The 19,196-nt window shown below is 37.9% G+C and overlaps 1 protein-coding gene across 1 annotated transcript in view; it reads right to left on the bottom strand.

Annotated features, from left to right (window-relative positions):
* LOC306884879 (ataxin-1-like) overlaps positions 1–17,678 on the bottom strand; it is a 101,430-nt gene extending 83,752 nt beyond the window's left edge. The window contains exon 1 of the mRNA XM_079441109.1: positions 17,529–17,678. The gene's annotated coding sequence lies outside the window, so the exon portion shown is untranslated. The remainder of the gene's footprint in view (positions 1–17,528) is intronic.
* Between the last annotated feature and the right edge of the window lie 1,518 nt (positions 17,679–19,196).

Genomic DNA, 19,196 nt, shown 5'->3' with positions numbered 1-19,196 from the left:
TCTATTGCATCGTGAAGCACCTTTATTTTTAAGAGTGTATATATGAAAATGTCATTTAATCCTGTGATGCAAAGCTGTATTTTAAGCAGTCATTACTCTAGACTTCACTGTCATGTGACCCTTCAGAAATCATTCTAATATGCTGATTTGCAGTTTAAGAAACACTTATCACTGTCAAATACAGTTGTGCTGCTTAATATTTTTGTGGAAACTGACATTTTTGTTTATGGATTCTTTAATAAAAAAGTCATTTAAATAGAATATAGATTTAAAATGTAAAATAATTAATATTATTAAACATTTTATATCGTTTCATGGCCCCTTAAACATATATTTATGATTAATTTGTTGAAAATTTGTTCAATCACCATGGACTGATTTGGCAAAAAGTTAATTTTGGACCCTGTATGTAACTCAACTGAAGAGTCGACCTCATGATAAACAGATATAAGACTCCTGAGAGGAGCCGGGGATCAGGGCTGGAGAACCCCGGCTGGAGTTTCACCAATGACCCCACTAGTTTCCACACACCATATCGGTTGCAGCTCATAACATTCAGTTTCCAGCCCACACAACACATTTACAGATTCAAATATAAGAGCACAAGAGGCCCAAAATAGCTCTTCCCTGCGTACACTCTATAAAGCGCAGCATACACACCCATTTCACACACAACGTAACATAAAAGCGTGTAAAGGCATCTTACCCAAACACGCACATACAAACACAAGGTGACACACTCCCACACAAACATACATCTCCTTGACAGTCCATTCTAAAGATGAAAGACTGAAAGTGGGGCAGATGATGACAAGAAAAAAAAAAGAAAGACTGCAGTGGTAGAAATAAAAAGAACCCCCGCCACCCCCCACTCTCATATGCATAAATACACCAACACAGCTCTGCTTTATTATACCGTCCAATTCAAATCCACATCACTTGGGGGAACAGCCCAGTCAGCCCTGCAGAACCACAGAGAAGCACCGGGATAATTGATAAGTAATTGAGGGAAAGATCTGGGGTCTTTTAATTAACTATAAGAGAAACGCTGCACAATTTTAAGCAGTGGTTACCGAAAAGCCCTTAAGAAGAATTCCCAGATTAGACTGCAGTGCTTCATGTCTTTTCAACTGACCCATTTAATGGAAAAACTTCTTATCAGAACCAGAAATACTATCATCTGACCCCTAGTGATTAGTTAATATGATTAAACTGCTGTGAGAAAGCAGGAATAAACCGAGCGAGAGTGGAGAGCTGTCATGTCTTGAAACAGCAATTAGTTAACTCTTATACAACACAAATTATCTTCTTTCATTATTTTAGTTTGTGTGTGATAACAGGTGTACACAATTTATTTTAATTACTGTTTTTCAGCTTAACACAATGTCATAAATTATAAAATAAAAAAGAAAAATGGCATGTTTGCCAAGTTATACAATGTGGTCATATTTATGCAAACTTGCTTTGCTTCAGTCAAAAGATGCATTATTAAAATAATAATTACCATTACTACTATTATTAATTTTGTTGTATATTTTATTATATTTATGCAAAGTTGTTTTTCAAAACCATTACATTTACATCGCTCATACGAGAACAAATGGTTATGAAAAGTAAACAAGAACAATTGTTAAGTATGTTTCTTTTTGTCATTTCTACTTTAATGGAAAGTGGGGTCATTGTCTTGATGCTATTCTTTAGATATCTATAGATAACAGTATAACTACTGTATAACTTTAGGTAGCTTTCCTCAATAACCAGAAAGAATCTTTAGTTGCCCAATTCACAATTGAAAGGGTCTGTGACTTAGCACATGAGCTGTGGTTCCTCTAAAAAATAGTGACGCTGAATGATTTTTTTACCACACCAAACAAGAAAAAAATCCTCTTTTCAAAAGATGAATAGAGAATGCTTACTGAAAGGTCTGAATTATCGTCTGAGATTTGGGAAATTGGAGTAACTATGGGAAGTTGGTGTAACAATGTGTAATTCCTTTACAATGTATTACAAAATCTGCCCTCAGGCTTAAGAGATTAAACATCACCATGGACAACAACAACAAGTCCAATGCTTTCTAAGCTAGAACAGGCAGGATTGAGAAATATTACTATTGATGGAACAATCATGCGCTACACTTGGCAAACAGACTGTGAGAATTCAATGAAACCTGCTAATCTAGCAACTTCTGAGCAGATAGAGCGAGGACTACGGCACATCATCTGCCAAAGTTTTTCATAGAGAAAACTATTTGGAAACAGTTATGTTCCCTTGTCTTTGGACTTGAAAGTTTGAAGGCTCGGCAGCGAATGGGAAAGAATGCCTTTGTGCTCAAAGTAGACTACCCTTGAAATTGCGAGTCTACCGTATAATGTTTCTCTAAGGGTGGGTTCCTGTCAAGTACTGCCTCCTCTGTGAAGTTGCTCAAAGCCCAAAAAATACAGTGCTATTCTGTGTTCTACAGCACAGCCCATATTTTACCCATGCGCTGTTGGCGGCTGAGAGAAAACGCCAGAGCTTGCTTGCACTTCAACACTGAGGTAACTAGTATGAATAGATTGCTGAGTACACAGGCCACATGAATCAAATCATTTCTCAACAGGAAAAAGAAGAAGCCCTCAGCCCCTTTCTGGTATGCCTTTCCTGATGTAATCTCCAGAACAATACAAGCATGCTCAGCTAGAGGACCGTCCTCTATAATGACCCTGGCCACAGCATAGTCTCCAGTCTAATCAAGTTCACGGACACGCAAGGTTACAACTCTTCAGGCAGTGTCAACTAGAAATCCTCTGACAGCTGGTTATGCATCACATACTGACATTTACTAGAATCACAATCGCACTGAATGTGGGTAGGTGTCAGAATGGCTTGGTTTAGAAACATGTACCTTGACATGCACGGCTGGTGCTACATTCAGTCATACCAGAACATCTTCATGCATTTATGTAGTGTTTATGCTAAAGGTCATACTGAAAGCTTGGTACGGCCTTGTAATGTTACATTAGCCTAACTAGGTGGATCCAGGGTGAGCTTGATTTTGCCAAGTAGGACAAGCTCTCAGATCAGCATCATTTGTTGGTCCTGGAATATATAAACATATGCCTCTCTTACCCCAAACCAAACCCTTAACATTATCTACCCCTAAAATCAATGCTGACAAAAATTTGGTGGAAGACCCAAGCAATAACACAATAACCATTTAATCTGATTGGTTGGTAGGAATGCATCTTCGAAACACAAATTAAGGTATTTTTCAATTTTGCCATCCGGTAAAATTTCAAGCATCAAAAAGTCAGTACATGCTTAATGCACGTCCAGGCATGTCAAGGAAGCATAACTATGAGCTTATCTTTACCATATTTGTGACCCTGGACCACAAAACCAGTCATAAGTGTCATGTTTTTGACATTGAGATTAATACATCATCTGAAAGCTGAATAAATAAGCTTTCCATTGATGTATGGTTTGTTAGGACAATATTTGGCCGAGGTACAACTATTTGAAAATCTGGAATCTGACAGTGCGAAAAAATCTAAATACTGAGAAAATTGCCTTTAAAGTTGTCCAAATTAAGTTCTTAGCTATGCATATTACTAATCAAAAATTAAGTTTTGATATACTTACAGTAGGAAATTCACTAAATATCTTCATGGAACATGATCTTTACTTAATATCCTAATGATTTTTGTCAAAAGAAAAATTGATCATTTTGACCAATGTATTTTTGGCTATTGCTACAAATATACCCAGGTGACTTAAGACTGGTTTTGTGGTCCAGGGTCCCATTTGATGTACTCTATGTATTTGCATCAATCAATGTTTAGATGTAAAACAAAAGCTTAAATTAAATCTGTTCATCATAAAACACTCATGTCACGTCTGAAAAAATAAGTTTTGCCATGGCAACTAGCTGAAATAAAAAAAAGTTTAAAATGAAATTTATATTTAATTTTATTTAATAACCCCGGTTCTTTGCAGGCTTTCTATAGATATATGCTACAGCATATGAACGTGCCCACCACTGAAAGAGAGAGCGTTATGAAGTTAACTAGGAAATGTTTTCTGTTAGTAGATTGTGTTTTCTCATGAGATGGTTGCATTCAGACTGCTGAAGAAGAGTTCCCCCTGTTCCCCTCCCTTGCGCCTGCTCGCCTTCTCATCTCCAACTGTGAAGGGTAAATAAATAGCAATTCCGGACGTGACATGAAATGTTTAACGGAGCCAAGGCTGTAGTATTTATTTTGCATACCCCACCTCTTTCTCTGGAAAACAGCACTTCAGACGCAAACCAAAAGCCCTCAATCGTACTTTGTAGCCGATATGATACCTTTTGTCTCACGTACAGGAAAGTTCTCTTTTCAGTCTGGGCTAAAGCACATTGACTGTATTTACTACACTCAATATGGATTTTCATGATGCCCTTAAAACAGAGTGCATCAATGGAACGTGCATGCTGGGACAAGCAGACTTCTTTGAATCTGCATTAAGAAAGAAGTATTATCTGCAGATGTCACAGACAGCTGACATTTCAGGAACAAGACTCATCAGACAGCCGCACATCCTCATGCCGTACTACAGCAACCCCATTCTCTGTATGATTTTCGAGATGGCGGTTTCGGTTGGGTAACCATTGTGAGAAGAGAACAGTAAACAAATAGATATTTGGATTTCATGCGCAGTAGCTTATGGTAAATATTCTCAGTCACTGCTGAAACCTGGGATATCACTTTACACGGTGGCCTTCAGATTAACCTCATTCATCTGTGTCAGGCCTCATCAGTCCACTGCCTGCTACTCATTCAACCTGCAAACCTCCACGTCCCAAAGCTGCTTCACCACGCTGACAGTTGTTGACTGTGCAAGAGGCAAGAACCTTCAAAATTATCATTGACAGGCTTTTTAGCTAAGATGAAAAATGTGAGCCACTAGATTTTTACATTTTGCATGTGCAAAAGGTGTAAAGGTGTAAAGCCCTGTTCACACCAAGAATGATAACTATAAAGATATTAACGTAAACACCAGCGACAATATCGTCCGTTTATTCAAAGCGCACATGCGTCTGCCACTTTAAATCAAACCACTCATTATTGCAGGATTGCTTCTAATCGGGTGTCGATGTTTGTATCATTCATCAGCTGGAAAAAAAATCATTCTGAAAGTGATTCCAACGATATTGTTTCTCTGTGCCTTTATCGTTACAGCTGTGGTGTGGACTGCTATTCTTTAATATTGAGAACGATTTTTAGAACTATATCTTGTTATCTTTATAGCTATAATCTTTGGTGTGAACGGGCCTTAATTCAGATTGCTAGCTGGTTGGTTGCTTACTGTCAAGAGAGTCCACCCTCAGGTTTCTATGATATTAAATTTTGTGTCCCTCCTTGAAGTGATTATTTTATGGATGTACAACATATTAGATGATATTAGAAATGTTTTCATTTATATATATATTGGATATTTATTGGCCATTACCCAATTTTTTGTTTCACCTGTTTTATTATCTGCTAAGAAAAAAAGTCAGATTGCTTATAAAATGAATAACTGATCAATAAAGAATGGTTTGAGATAGGCCTACTACGTATGTGGCATGAACATGTGACAAGTTAAGTTTAATACTATTATTCAGGTTCCTAACCTTAAAGTCTGCATGATTCTGAAGTTGCTACTGACTTTACTTCAGTATCGTGATGTATTTCAAACTGAAATGGAATATTAAATAGAGGACGGATTTTTATTTTAGCGGATCCTCTCCATTTCTCTTGCTTGCAGCAAACTAACAGTTTAAGGGAAGAGGTTAAGGAAACTTTGTCCAAGCCATCAAACTGACGTCATCAGAGAAGGAATGCCATTTCACAGCGGAAGCAAATTTTCAGACTTTGATAAAAGATTACCAAGACAAACACTTGTTTTCAGAGGATTAGCTGTTCACCCCAAGACTAGCAATGTGCGCTAACAAACTCAATAGCGTAAATTTTGATTTAAGCATGGGCAAAAGTAAGGGCGTCTACTAATAAAAAAGCACAACTAATCAAAACATTAGCCAATGAAAAACAGACAGATTATACTTTTATGATACAACTAACAGCCACTAAATAAGACTCATGAGATCTGTGATCTTCTCCAAATCATTTGAGTGCTGTGTGATGCTAATGAATACACTCAATTGTTCTCAATGTGCCCACGTTGAGAATTTATGTTTTAAGTACCTCTGGCTGACTCAGATGCACATTGTTGGAGGGATTGATGGAAAAAGACAAAGAAAAAAACGGAGCGGTAGAGATGTGAGAGGGAGGAATGCTTGTCTGGCTGCCTCCTCTGAGAGTCTCTCTGGAAAGATTTTACGGGATAACTCCACGAGAGGAGGGGAGCGCCTCTCCCTCCAAACACTGGCACGTCTCCATTGCTCCAATGACATCACTTAAGAGGGGAAATGGGTTGGAACTGGGACGGCCGTTCGCTTGTTTTATCTCAGCACGCAGTATTTTGCTTTGCGTCAGCCTGGTTTTTCTCTGGTGCGTCTCCCCTTTGTCAAAACCACACTTTGTCTATTCAAGGCCAGCGTTAACTTCAGGAAATTCCTTCAACGTACTGTAACTGCACTAAATACAGCTTGTAGTAAAGTCCCTACACCCTGGCCAAAAGCCTTGCGTTCTTTCCACCAAATTCACCAAGGTGAGCAGTTGCTAGGGACTTCACATCACCTGAATAATACAGCGTGCATAATAAGGAAAGACTATATCGTGCCAAACATAACAGTGGTAAGGGTGGATTTTGGTATTCCACAGATTGTTTGTATCCATGCAGTTTTCCTGTTATTGAATTCCTCTCTCGGTGCATATCCTTCTTTATGCTGGAAGTATTCAATTCTTGATACCCGCTGTGAGACCCATGATGCTTGGCAGGTCCCACCACATCCCTCTCACCTGGCAAGGTGGAGACATCTTCTGGTATTCTCACCTCAGTGGGCCGGATACATGTAATATTCATAAGAATGCAGTTCTTCTTAACTGCTATTTTCTAACTTCACAATTAACAGCATGCACACACAAATACAAATATAGCTGCAAGCAGTAATTACTGGGGTTCAAGCACTTAAGGTGGTCTTGGCCAACCTGGATGTATGGCTGACAGTTAAACACATCCAAAATGGAGAATAGGCTCACAGACACACAACACACATACAGACAAACTGAAATTAAATGATTAAACTGGTATATTAATACTCTATAAGCATATTTACACACACACATACATAGACATACATGTATACATATTTTGTTGCAGATATAGATATTTGAAACAAGTGATAGGTGACAAAACGTATTGCAAGTCTTCTGATTTTAAGAGTTTATATGTCATTTTCAGGTTTCTCTGTGATCATATGGCAAAATTGTAAAAACTGACAAATCTGTATGAACAAAATGTTAAACTTTAATTAAGGTGATTTTAAATGTTATAATAGTGATTTTATAATATCTGCATAAGAAAACCTATTAACAGTACTGTTTTAGTGTTTAATAAGCCTATTAGTGGTCTTCCGCTGCCATCTAGTGGTTAGAAATTGCAATTTCTCATTCAACACTGTGTTTTTTAACCTTTATAACTGTTATAGGTGTTATTTTTTTGCCCTATCTCTTTTACATTTTGCATGCTTGTTTAGAATGAAATAATGCATCATATTACACCGTGTTGAGAATTTGTGGGCTTTGTTTTAGGATTCATAGGCTACACTACACTGGGTACACTATGTTATGAATGTTTTATAAAATGGCCAGTTTATAGTTGTCGAAATGCAAATGTTCAACACTTTTTTGATAATTATTGGCCTAGAGAGTCTAGAGAATAGTACTGCACTGATTTGATTGATTTTGAGTTAAAAACTGAGAGCTAGTTCACAAAAGTAGTTTTTTTAAAATAATCTCAAATTTGATTGACAGCAGTGATCCTAGAGGCAAAGTTGTTCAAAATGAGGAGCTCTATCATGTGATATGAAGATATAGTGTGTAAGTGAATATTATGAACATTTTATTGCAATTTGAGGTCATTTACTACAGAAATACTGTGTTTTTGATGCCTTTTTCACTGTTATAGCACCACCTATGGTCTAATCTCCATGAAACTTTTCATGCTTGTTAAGAGTCATCTGACACATGTTTACACCAAGGTTTGCAAACTTTTGAGTTTTCGTTTAGGTTTTATAGGCTTTTGGGTAAATGTAGCCACGCCTCTTTTCTAAATGACCTGTTATAGCTACCCAAAGGACAAAATTCTAATTCTTTTTGATAATTATTGATCTAGAGAGTCAAGAGAGTTGCACTGCAGTGATTTAATCGAGAATGAGCGAAAAAACAGGGAATAGTTCGCAAAAGTAGGTTTTAAACATTTCTGAATTAATTAATGATTTGATGCACAGCATTACTCCCAGAGGCTAAGTTGCTCAGAATGAGGAGATCTAACATATGATATGAAGATCATGTGTTTGTGTGAATATATGAACATTATCTACAATTTGAGGTCCTTTTTATACAGAAATTGTGTTTTTGAGGCCTTTTTAACTGTTATAGAGCCACCTATGGTCCGATCTCCATACAATTTTGTATGCTTGTTAAGAGTCGTCTGACACATGTTTTCAAAAGACACTGCATACCAAATTTCAAGTCGATCGGACCAACGTTTACCCAGTTATAGTTTTTTCAATCTCATAGCGCAACCAAATGGCAGAGCTCCGGGGTTTTTTTTTAATTATTTTACCATAGATTGAGGTCGTACATATGTGTACCGAGTTTGGTGAAGATATCTCATTTCGTTCACGAGTTATAGCCTTTTTCGTAAAATTGGCCTGCGACTTTTAAACGTTTTGAAGTCCCATTGCGAAAGTGAGTGGAAATTAAAAAAATAAAAATTATAATTATTGATGATTACTGTCCAGAGAACATTTCTGCAGTGGTTTGGTTCCGATTGGGCGAAAAACCTGGAACTAGTTCGCAAAAGTAGGTTTTGAACATAATTGAGAATATTTAAATAACACTTTGATTGATGGCTTTGATCCTAGAAACAAAGTTGTTCAAAATGAGGAGATCTATCATGAGATATGAATAACAGTTTTTTACAGTTTACTTATGTACAATTGAAATAGTGTTTTTGAAGGCTTTTTTTTTTACTGTTATAGCGCCACCTATGGTCCGATCTCCATGAAACTTTGTATGCTTGTTAACAGTCATCTGACACGTTTTCACCAACTTTCGTAAAGTTTCAAGTTTTTGTTTAGGTTTTATAGGCTTTTGGGTATGTGTGGCCACGCCCCTTTTTTAAATGAGCCAACTATAGCTAACGAAAGGACAAAATTCAAATTTTTTCGATAACTATTGATTTAGAGAGTTCAGAGATTATTATTGCAGTGGTTTGATCGAGATTAAGCAAAAATCCAGGGACTAGTTCGCAAAAGTAGGTTTTTAACATATTCCTGAATAATTAATGAACGATTTGATTGACAGCAATGGTTCCTGAGGCAAAGTTGCTCTTTATGAGGAGATCTATCAAATGATATGCATATTGTGTGGATATGTAAAACACCACCTGATTACAGAGTCAAAAAACTTGTTAGCGCCAACTAGTGGCCGATTTCTTTCAAAATTCTTACAGGCCTTTAGGGCCATGATTCGAACATGCCCACAGAGTTTCGTTCCGATCAGTCTCTGTTAACCTTGTCTAATAGGTGCTCAAATTTCATTAGCCGATGGCAGCCATGTTTTTTTAGATACGCCAATGTCCTCATAGACACATGTGCCACTTCGGACAAAGACACTGCAAACCAATTTTCAAGTCAATCGGACTAACGCTTCCATAGTTATAGTTGTTTTTATGTTTTTTCAATCTTATAGCGCCACCAAGTTTTTATTTGACCAAGGATTGAGCTCATACACAGGTGTATGGAGTTTGGTGAAGATATCTCATTTCTTTCTCGTGTTATAGCCTTTTTCGTAAAATTGGCCCTCGACTTTCGAACGTTTTGGGGCCCTATTGCGAAACTTCAACATTTTTGATAATTATTTATATTCACTGTCCAGAGAATATTTCTGCAGTGGTTTCGTTCCGATCGGGTGAAAAACCTAGGACTAGTTCGCAAAAGTAGTTTTCAGATATCACTCAATTTTGCAGAAAAACTGGGCCTCCTAGAGCAAAATCAGACCGACCACCGTGAAATTGCCTTGACCCAAGGATTCCAAAAACGTAAAAAAATTTGAGTCTACGACAGAGCTATTAGCATTAGGAGCTATTAGCATTTACGCACTTTTGATCACTGTAGCGCCCCAGATAGGCCGATTGGGGCGAGTCTTTGGATCCGAGTAGCGAGTAGTATAACTATTTTTAAAAAAACATAAAAATTTAATTTCTCAAGAAAATATTTACATTTTAGGTGCATTTTAGTTCCTAGAATTGCACTGTAAGGAGCATTCTTACAAACTTCTTATGGCACCATTGTCCATAGTGTAGTGATGCGTGTACTCAGAGGTCACTTCCAAACCACACCGCTTTATATCGGTAAACACAGCGAATTCGAGTTTTTCAAATTTAACAAACTTGCACCCAATGTGAAATCCATGCTGGAAATTTTTCACCTCAAAATTCGCAATTTTACTGGTGGAATTTCGCACGTTTGGAGTTTAACTTGAGGAATTTCTTCTTTACTGAATCCAGCCCCTGAAATGTATTCCCCATGGAATCTCTACCTCAATTCCTTCTCTTCCCCTTCTGACGATCAAGACTGTCACTCTGCAATCCCTCCCTGTACTGCATATGATGCATTGCGGTTAAAGAACACTTGGTGGTCCTATTTATCTGAGTAGTTGCATCAGAAAGGATGGCATCTTTGCTCCACGAGAATTGTCTTCATTTGTGTGTTCTCTGCCTAAGGGCTTATAACAAGCTGGTCAAATGGTTCCAGCTGCCCTTTGTTTATGAATTATATGCAACACGGTTCAAAACAAGCTAAATTTATTGCAGTTTCAAAATTTAATACATATCAGATGGAAAGGAACAGAGAAACAGAGATGAGGTATTCAGCCACATAATGTTCTATTATTTAGTCATGTTCATACTAAAAGAATTTCTAGTGACATGAAACATGAGACTGACAGTAAGGAGCCTAAAAATAGGTGGGTAATTTTTCCCTACGAAGTTCCTCATTACAAATAAGGCAATTCTAGTGCCAAACTACATGGCGAATGCCATTAAATATAAATGAAGGCCAACTGTGGGGATAAAAAGGTTGAGACACATGAATGTAGGCCTAGATTAACATTACCTCAATAACTGACTTATGCATAATTCTTTTGGTATATATGTTGAGAATAAGGCTTTTAGACAGTCGATTTCCTGAGGGCTGTTATATTAAGAACCATCGACATCCTACACAATCATGAACTGCAAAACAGAAAACTGTAAGGAATATGTCTTCAATAAATGAAAATCGTCACCATTTGTTAGCCTTTGTGTTGTTCAAACCCTTTATAATGTTTATAAAACATAAAATGAAATGTTTAGCAGAATGATAAAGCTGCCTTTTTCCATTCACTGAAAACAAATGGTAACAAACAAACAATGGTGGTCAGGGAAGATTTTTGGTCAATAAGGACATAAACTTCAATTTATTCACCACAATAAGCTTCGGAATTGCAAAATACTGGAAGAGTCTTTATTAATGCATTTATGGTGCCTTTTTCGTATTTTTAACAGCTCCTAGTCTCCATTCAATTTCATTTTATGGAAAAGAGCAGCATGAATATTCTCCTAAATGTCTACTTCTCTACACAAGTCTGGATTGACAAAGATGAATAAATGATAACCAACTTTTCATTTCTGGTGAACTATCCCTTTAAGGAGGCTCCAGAAACAGACGCTATTTAAGGCTTTTAGAAACGGGCCTTTTCCACGACGAGCTTTAAGAGGATTTTCATCGTGTTCTAAACCAGCTGCACATGAGCGTGAAGCTTTGCTGTTCTTTGTTGCTTTCATGGTAAAAGAGTGGCATCAATAGTGGCTCTACTGTCTGGCTATGCCCAGAGGGAGCAGCAAGCATACAGATACCCACGCCAGAGGAGGACAGCAGCCCATAGAGGGGTCATCGATCCCCACACTGACACAGAGCCACTACACTATTCACACTCAGCCATCGATTCCTTCTATATCTGAACCTATCTTCACTACAAAGCCTCAGATCAGCTGACTGACAAGCACAGATTCTGCTTTCATGGACACCTGGTAAGCTGCTACTTCTGAGGTAGGCAGACATTACCGCAACGTGTTACAGAATTTGAGTAGGAAACAAAATACAGAAAATTAAACGAATAAACAGGGGACAACCTGATAAGATCGTACACGTGGTTAAGCATAATTAAATACTTCATCGCTTTCACACAGCCTTTGATTTATATATGCATGGTATATGAAAAATAATAGATTAATTTGCATAAAGCACCCACAATCTGAGTCATAAGCTTTATATTTGTTGACCAAACACATTAATATTACTGATATACAGCACTGGAATTAGTAAAATCGTTCATTTCAATCTAAGGCTGCATGATATATCAAAACATATTGATATATTGATCAATATCGCGATAAAGATCGAATTCGATCTTTTTTACAAGTATACACCCAAATTTTTCAAATTTTCTCAGACTGATCAAACAAACAAAAAAAGTCTTCAGAGTCAAAAGTAATAATTTTATTTTTTATGCAGATAAACTTAATAAAAAAACTGAAAGATCAATTCTTTCCAAATCATCTGGCCAAAAAAAAAGGCTTCTAAATGGCTCCTGGCTGTCCAGAAACCACATGCGCATACAGTATGTTACTCTCCAAGCTGCAGAGCCTGGATATGTCATAAATTCTATAGGCTTGAATGGGATTTATTCATGTAAGTGCTTTATTTTTAACTATGCTTCTAGATGGATGAAGAGATTTATTGATGACACTGAAGCGCCACACTTTGACAATAAGAATAAAAAAATAAATCAGCACATTCACTAAACAATGAACAGTTTCAAGCACATTCACGTTCATCGCATTGTTCAGCTGAAAAATAAAAAGCTTCAATTCAGGCTATACATAAAGCCATCATGGGGAGTCTAGAGGAAGACCAGCAGCCTGCACGCTGACATCCACTCATTGGAGAAAGGAATGTTTTTCATCTCAATATCAAAAAAAGCTCTTGAGCGCTGAAGTACAAAAGCAGGTTGGGGATGTGTACTGCGCCCATGGAGGGAGAGCAAATGAATAGAGCTGAGAGATGAAAGAAAAGGGCTAAAAAAGGTCTGGAAACAGCATTGCTCAATCGATCCCGTTCCCCTCCCATTCTTTGCCTCCTTTCTCCCCACCACATGCTCGCTACTGTGAGACTTTGACACTGTGAAAGGACGTTGAACTTCTGTAGACTCTCTTTACACTGGTCCTCGCATCCGATCACAAGAAGACAGAGAAAAATACAGGTGTAAATCGGATCCCCCACATCACATTCAGAGGTAGCCGAAAACATGTGACTACATTGCATTTGTACTGTAAATGTGAATTTGTTCTGAGGCGTCATGGAGAGCAGTGATGGACTGCCTACTCACGTGTCAATCAACCAATGCACTAAAACAAGGATTTTGAAATAAATTAACTGAAATTCACCCTATTTTCTTTTTGTTAACAATTCATCCATGCATGTTACATTTTTTTATCTCCTAAATTATTAATCAAAATGTCATAACTGGATCTACAGGTGAAATGTCTAACCTTACTAAACCCTACCCTAAACCTAGTCAATAGTGTAATCAAGAACAAATGTGAGATAAGGATTTATTTACTGAAGCAAAAATGGCGTTTTATCCTGCTTTTCATAGTCTTTGTGCTCTTTTATCATGACTTGTTTGACTCATACCTGTCCACTCCACCGATTGCAATTAGAACGCAGTATACCAGGTGAGCTACTGAGCAAGTTTACTATGTCAGAAAAGCCATACAGTACATATGGAGTAGGTTATATGATGCAAATGTCAAAATGCATTAGTTCACAAATCATGCACTATGGAAAAAGCCTTTTGATTTCAGAACCATGCAAGAATAAGTCTTCATTAAGCAATAATCTGCCTCTTTAATAAAAATTAGCGTGAAAAGGAATAAAAGTGTTTTACTGCTGCTAGTGTTAATTTCAGTTGGAAAGTGGCAACTGCAGTGAATTGTATAGGTACAAAAATGTAGGTAGAGGAACAAAATACAAAGACAAACTAAACCACTGAACTCCTTTATGGAGATTTTAAATGTTGGACCCTGTATAAATAAAAACAGCTCAAACATTATTCAGATATCTTCTTTTGTGTTATGTAGAACAAAGAAAGTCATATAAGGTGAGTAAATGACAGAATTTTCCTTTTTGGGTGTGAACTATCCCTATGATAATGAAAGGCATTCTGCTTAAAACATCACGTGTGGCCAGATTAAAATTTCAAAAGTATATATGGAACATGCAAGAAGCATAAACAGCAACAGATGGCCACTTGCGATCAAATGACCCGAGACAGATTTTAAAACCAGGTGCAAACACATCCACAGAGTCTGTAAAGTATTAGATTCAAGGTGCAATCACAAAAAAGCAGCTATAGCCAACAAACTTAGAGCTCAAAGAAAGAATTGGCATAACATTAATTTGCCTTTTATGCTGCAGAACAATGTGGCCCAGGTCTTGAGTTCATGCATGCATACCTGTGAGGGAGTGTACTTTAAGAGCTTGCCTGGATAGGCCTAACTTGACACTCATTTTCCAGCAAAGGGTGAAACCAGGTTGAATTAAGCTCCACCCCTCCAATGTGTAAACACATTTCTAGTCCAGCTGGCCCTACTAACCCATTGGCTGCTACTGTCCCCGTCAATCACAGCGGCATTATGCAAGCACTGTCTGCAGGTGGAGGTGTGTCCCTCCATATTTCACTGGCACTCGAGAGTGTCAAGTTAGCCCTGCCTGCATCTGTCACAAGCTCAGTTGGGTTCAGCAGACTAAACTCCATTGACATTGTGGTAATTTAAACAGCTCAGATACTAAGGGGAAACAAGAACGAGCACTTCACAAGTGGCGGGTGTATGTGTAAAACCGAACAAACGAGAAGACGCACTAGAGCACTTGTGATTAGGCCATACTCTGTGTCTTAATTACTACTCATTAACATTTAAAAGTAAGTGGTACTGGGGCCATCAAACAGATATTTGCTTACCGAGTTATACCACTGAGCAATTCACCACCACACAAATCCCTCCGAAAAAGCATTCACTGCATAATCAGAGTAGACAGCTTAGTCCCAGGTTGCATAGGGCAGCCCATACAGTTTGAAATGTATTACAACCGCACAAAAAAGGGGAAACACTAATCCACACGCTCTCCGAAACAATAGGATTTTCATTAAAAGCGCTAGGATTTCTTAATCATCCAAGAGCCTTGGAAATGTACACTAATAATAAGCATGAAAACAGAGCATGCGGAGGCAATACTCGGCAGAACACGGAGAAACTGTAGCGCGGTGACCCTGCAAATAATCCTCCTTTATTTATTTGAACATGCTGGTCTTTCGAAATTCAACGCAAGAATGTCTCATGCAGTAAATTAAATTTCTCACTATGTCTGTCTTCTTTCTTTGCCCCTTTATGGCATGCAAAGTTTAAAAGTAAATTAAATCTCCTCAGAAAACTGAATCAAGGCTGATATTTTCTGTTCAAACGGCCATTTGGCAGTAACAATATTTTCACATGGAATTTTTTTTGCTTCACATTTACTGCAAAAGTCCTATGAGCTGTAAAACTACACATAATTCACTACATTAAAAAAATGAAAGCTTGCATATAATAATATAGATTAGAATATGCTGCACCTGTCATAAACCTGTGCACAATGAAGTCCATTTAAAAGCAAAAGCTATACATTGCATGGAATAGTATACATATTATAGTACACTAGTATTGTATAGTACAGTATGTGCATTAACCATTGTAAACATGCACACAATTAAATAAAATGAAATTAATCAATTAAAAATGAACGTTATACATTGGAGAATAGTGTAGAATACTTAGTACATTTTTTTATAGTATACTCTAGTAGAGTAAAGTATAATATAAACTGTACTGCCATATGTGCAATAAAGTATATTGGTATATTATATAGTATAGTATAGTATATGCAACTGCCCCATAAATCTGTTCACAATCAGCTCAGATCAAAAGTCAAAACAATGCGTTTCATCATACTGCATTAGAGTACACTATACGGTATAAAGTGTAACATAAGCCGTAACTGTTATATGACACGTGCAATAAATATTTGCAGTTGTAAAATGGTTAAGGCTACACACATTGCACAATATAGTTTAGTACAGTACATTACTATTGTAAACTATACACAACCTCAAGTCTATATGCTGCTTAGTGTATTAATGTACAGATCACAGTGTAGTATTTGATATAATGTTACTCTAACGAAAGACCTACTTAATGCGGTCTTAACCAACTGTTTACATAATCAACGCTAAATTGCACGGTTTATTTAGTAAAGCAACAAAACCTGGCATTGCATGTCGGTCACAATGCATTAAGCCCAATCAGCCCTGCAAACACATGAAATATACACAGCAACAGCTCATTATATAACCAGCCGGGATGAACCGAGTGACATCACGACGGGATACACTCAATGGCTGCGTCTCAACGCCTAGTAAGGCTGCCTACCTAGACAGCATTACTGGAGTCTGTTCGGAACGCGCCGAACAAATCCCACCGCGTTTTAGGAACCATGCGCTATGGTGCGCTCGCTAGGTTTTGGCCCACAACCGATGTCTATTAAAACACAGTGACCGTGAAGCGGAGACAAAAGTGGTGTAGCCTCCTTGTACGTGCTATTCACAATTAAACATACACGGGCGATAAATGCACTTGCATAAAACACGTCGCCGTGGATTAAACGGGTTGAAGTCGCAACTCTAGTACAGACTAACACTTCCGCGATTGTTTTTTTCACATCAAAAGGCTTCCAGCAACAGTGTTGACTCAGCAGAAGTGCGCACAGCTAGGACGAGTGACAGTTTATTAAAAAAAAAGTACAGCTGACTGATCAATAACCCGCAGATAAATTGATGTTTATAAGTGTATCTGGAGCAATGGAAGGAGGCGGGGTGGCGCAGTTACTCAGCCCCGGCGAGAGCGCTCCCTGCTCGGGCTTACAGCTCGCAAGTAACCGCCCCGCTTCCCGTGCGCTACTTCAAAGTAGTTATATAATTTTTAATCGAGATGACAAACAGCACATCTTGAACATCTCACCCGGTTGACCGCAGACAGGTTGACATAATAATTAGTGCAATTGTCACAGTAAATATTTACAAAGCTTTTTAAATAAACGTCACACTCTGTTCCTCCTGCGTCCTTTAGTTCCCAGACATTTTTCCAAGATCGCAAGCAAATCCAAAAGACAGTTTTGTGCTGGTAAATTAGATGCACGGACTTACTGTACGGTATAACTGGCAGGGAAGCGCGAGGCTCTCCGTGCGTTCTCGCGCACTGCCGGTGGTGGAATCGTCTCCCCTCCGCTCGTACAATGATGTCTGCTGCAGCCGAGCTAAAGCTCTACCGCTCTGTGCCCCCACCTTCAGTGAGTGAGTGTGTGGAGGCGTGCGTAAGAGTGTGTGAATGTGTAATCCAAATATGGAGCAGTTGGCCGGCCCAGTTAAAGAGAAGGGATTGGTGGCTGCTCCATTAAAAGTATAGAAAAACATTACCACGTTTATGGCTCCATTACCAATGGTGTGTTTTAAAGTTTAATATTACATGTCAGTTAGTTTCTCTAATCTGATAAATTAGCGTTCCGGGAGTGCTGTTATTTTGTGCAGCAACACTGGGAATCTGCACAGTTTGTATCATTCGCTCAGAACAGAAACACTAGGAAATGGAAATCCCGGAGTGGATTTAGAGCCCAGTGATTATAGAACGCTATGAAGCTGTGTCACTCCACTCCACTCCACCCGTTGAGTGTTCCAGACCGGGTTTTAGCCTGTGCATAACAATGAAAAGATAGACGCCGTGGCTTCTTTTGGAACTCTGCCAGCGATATTTATTAAAGAAATGTATGAAATAGACTAATATAAGTTACTTAAGATTAGTTTCTTGCTTTATGAAAGCAATATCACATCAGCAAAAGATATCACAAATATCAGCATGCTATTTTATTATTGTAGGCCTATTGTTATATAGATATCTGAATTATACACTTTTATTATTTTTTTTCCTCAAACCAGATCAGCCCGCGGCCGAATTGGTCATTTGTCAAAACATTCAGTCGCCTGTCAAGAAAAGTTCAAGGATTAAGTTCAGGGTTATGAAATATAATGTAGCCTATGTATTTGATCACAACAAATAGTAATAGGCTGCTATCAGAATGTGCTAACAAAGCCATTAGGTTAGGGTTTACTATTTGTTTTAGAGTTGTGATTGACCAATGAAATCTTCAGAGTCAGGTGGGGAGCATGGCTTGCGATTGGACTGGACTGGTTTGGAGGGGAAAAATATGTATTATTCACTTCACTAGCCATTATAGGTAAACACATAGTGCAGTAAATGGTAAAACTGTTACCAATGCGTATAATAAATGTGTATATAAAATAAAGATAGAATGCTCTATATAGATATTGCACTGATCATTGTGATTAGCCAAGAGTAAGAGGCAGGGTTATGGCTTGATGCTATACACACTACTGGGCCTACACACATCAATATAGCGTAATTAAAGGGGTAGATTTGTGGTTGGTGTAGACATTAATAAAACACAATCTGATATAGAAAATTTAATTTCATTGTTAGTTGACACAACCAAGAAGCAGTTTGTTTTCTGGTTCTGAGAGTAAGTTTGCAGTCCAGAGGCCACAGTTACTTCATGTAAATAGCCTTATGAAACTAATTTTCTGTTCTGCTTGCTATGAGTAGAACATTCTGTTTCAACCAGAAAACGCAATTTTCTTGGAGTGAGATATGCATGATTATTGTTCATTTTCAACAAGACACACCCGGGTAAGTTTAAATGACAATGGTAGTCTATAATATTTTTTTGAGAATACTCATACACCCCATTATGGGGGGAATTAGAATTAGACTAAATGTTAAACGCATGCACTCACATACAC

This window comes from Barbus barbus (assembly GCF_936440315.1).
Source record: "Barbus barbus genome assembly, chromosome: 19".
NCBI lineage: Eukaryota > Metazoa > Chordata > Actinopteri > Cypriniformes > Cyprinidae > Barbus > Barbus barbus.
This window is presented reverse-complemented; position numbering and strand designations above follow the sequence as displayed.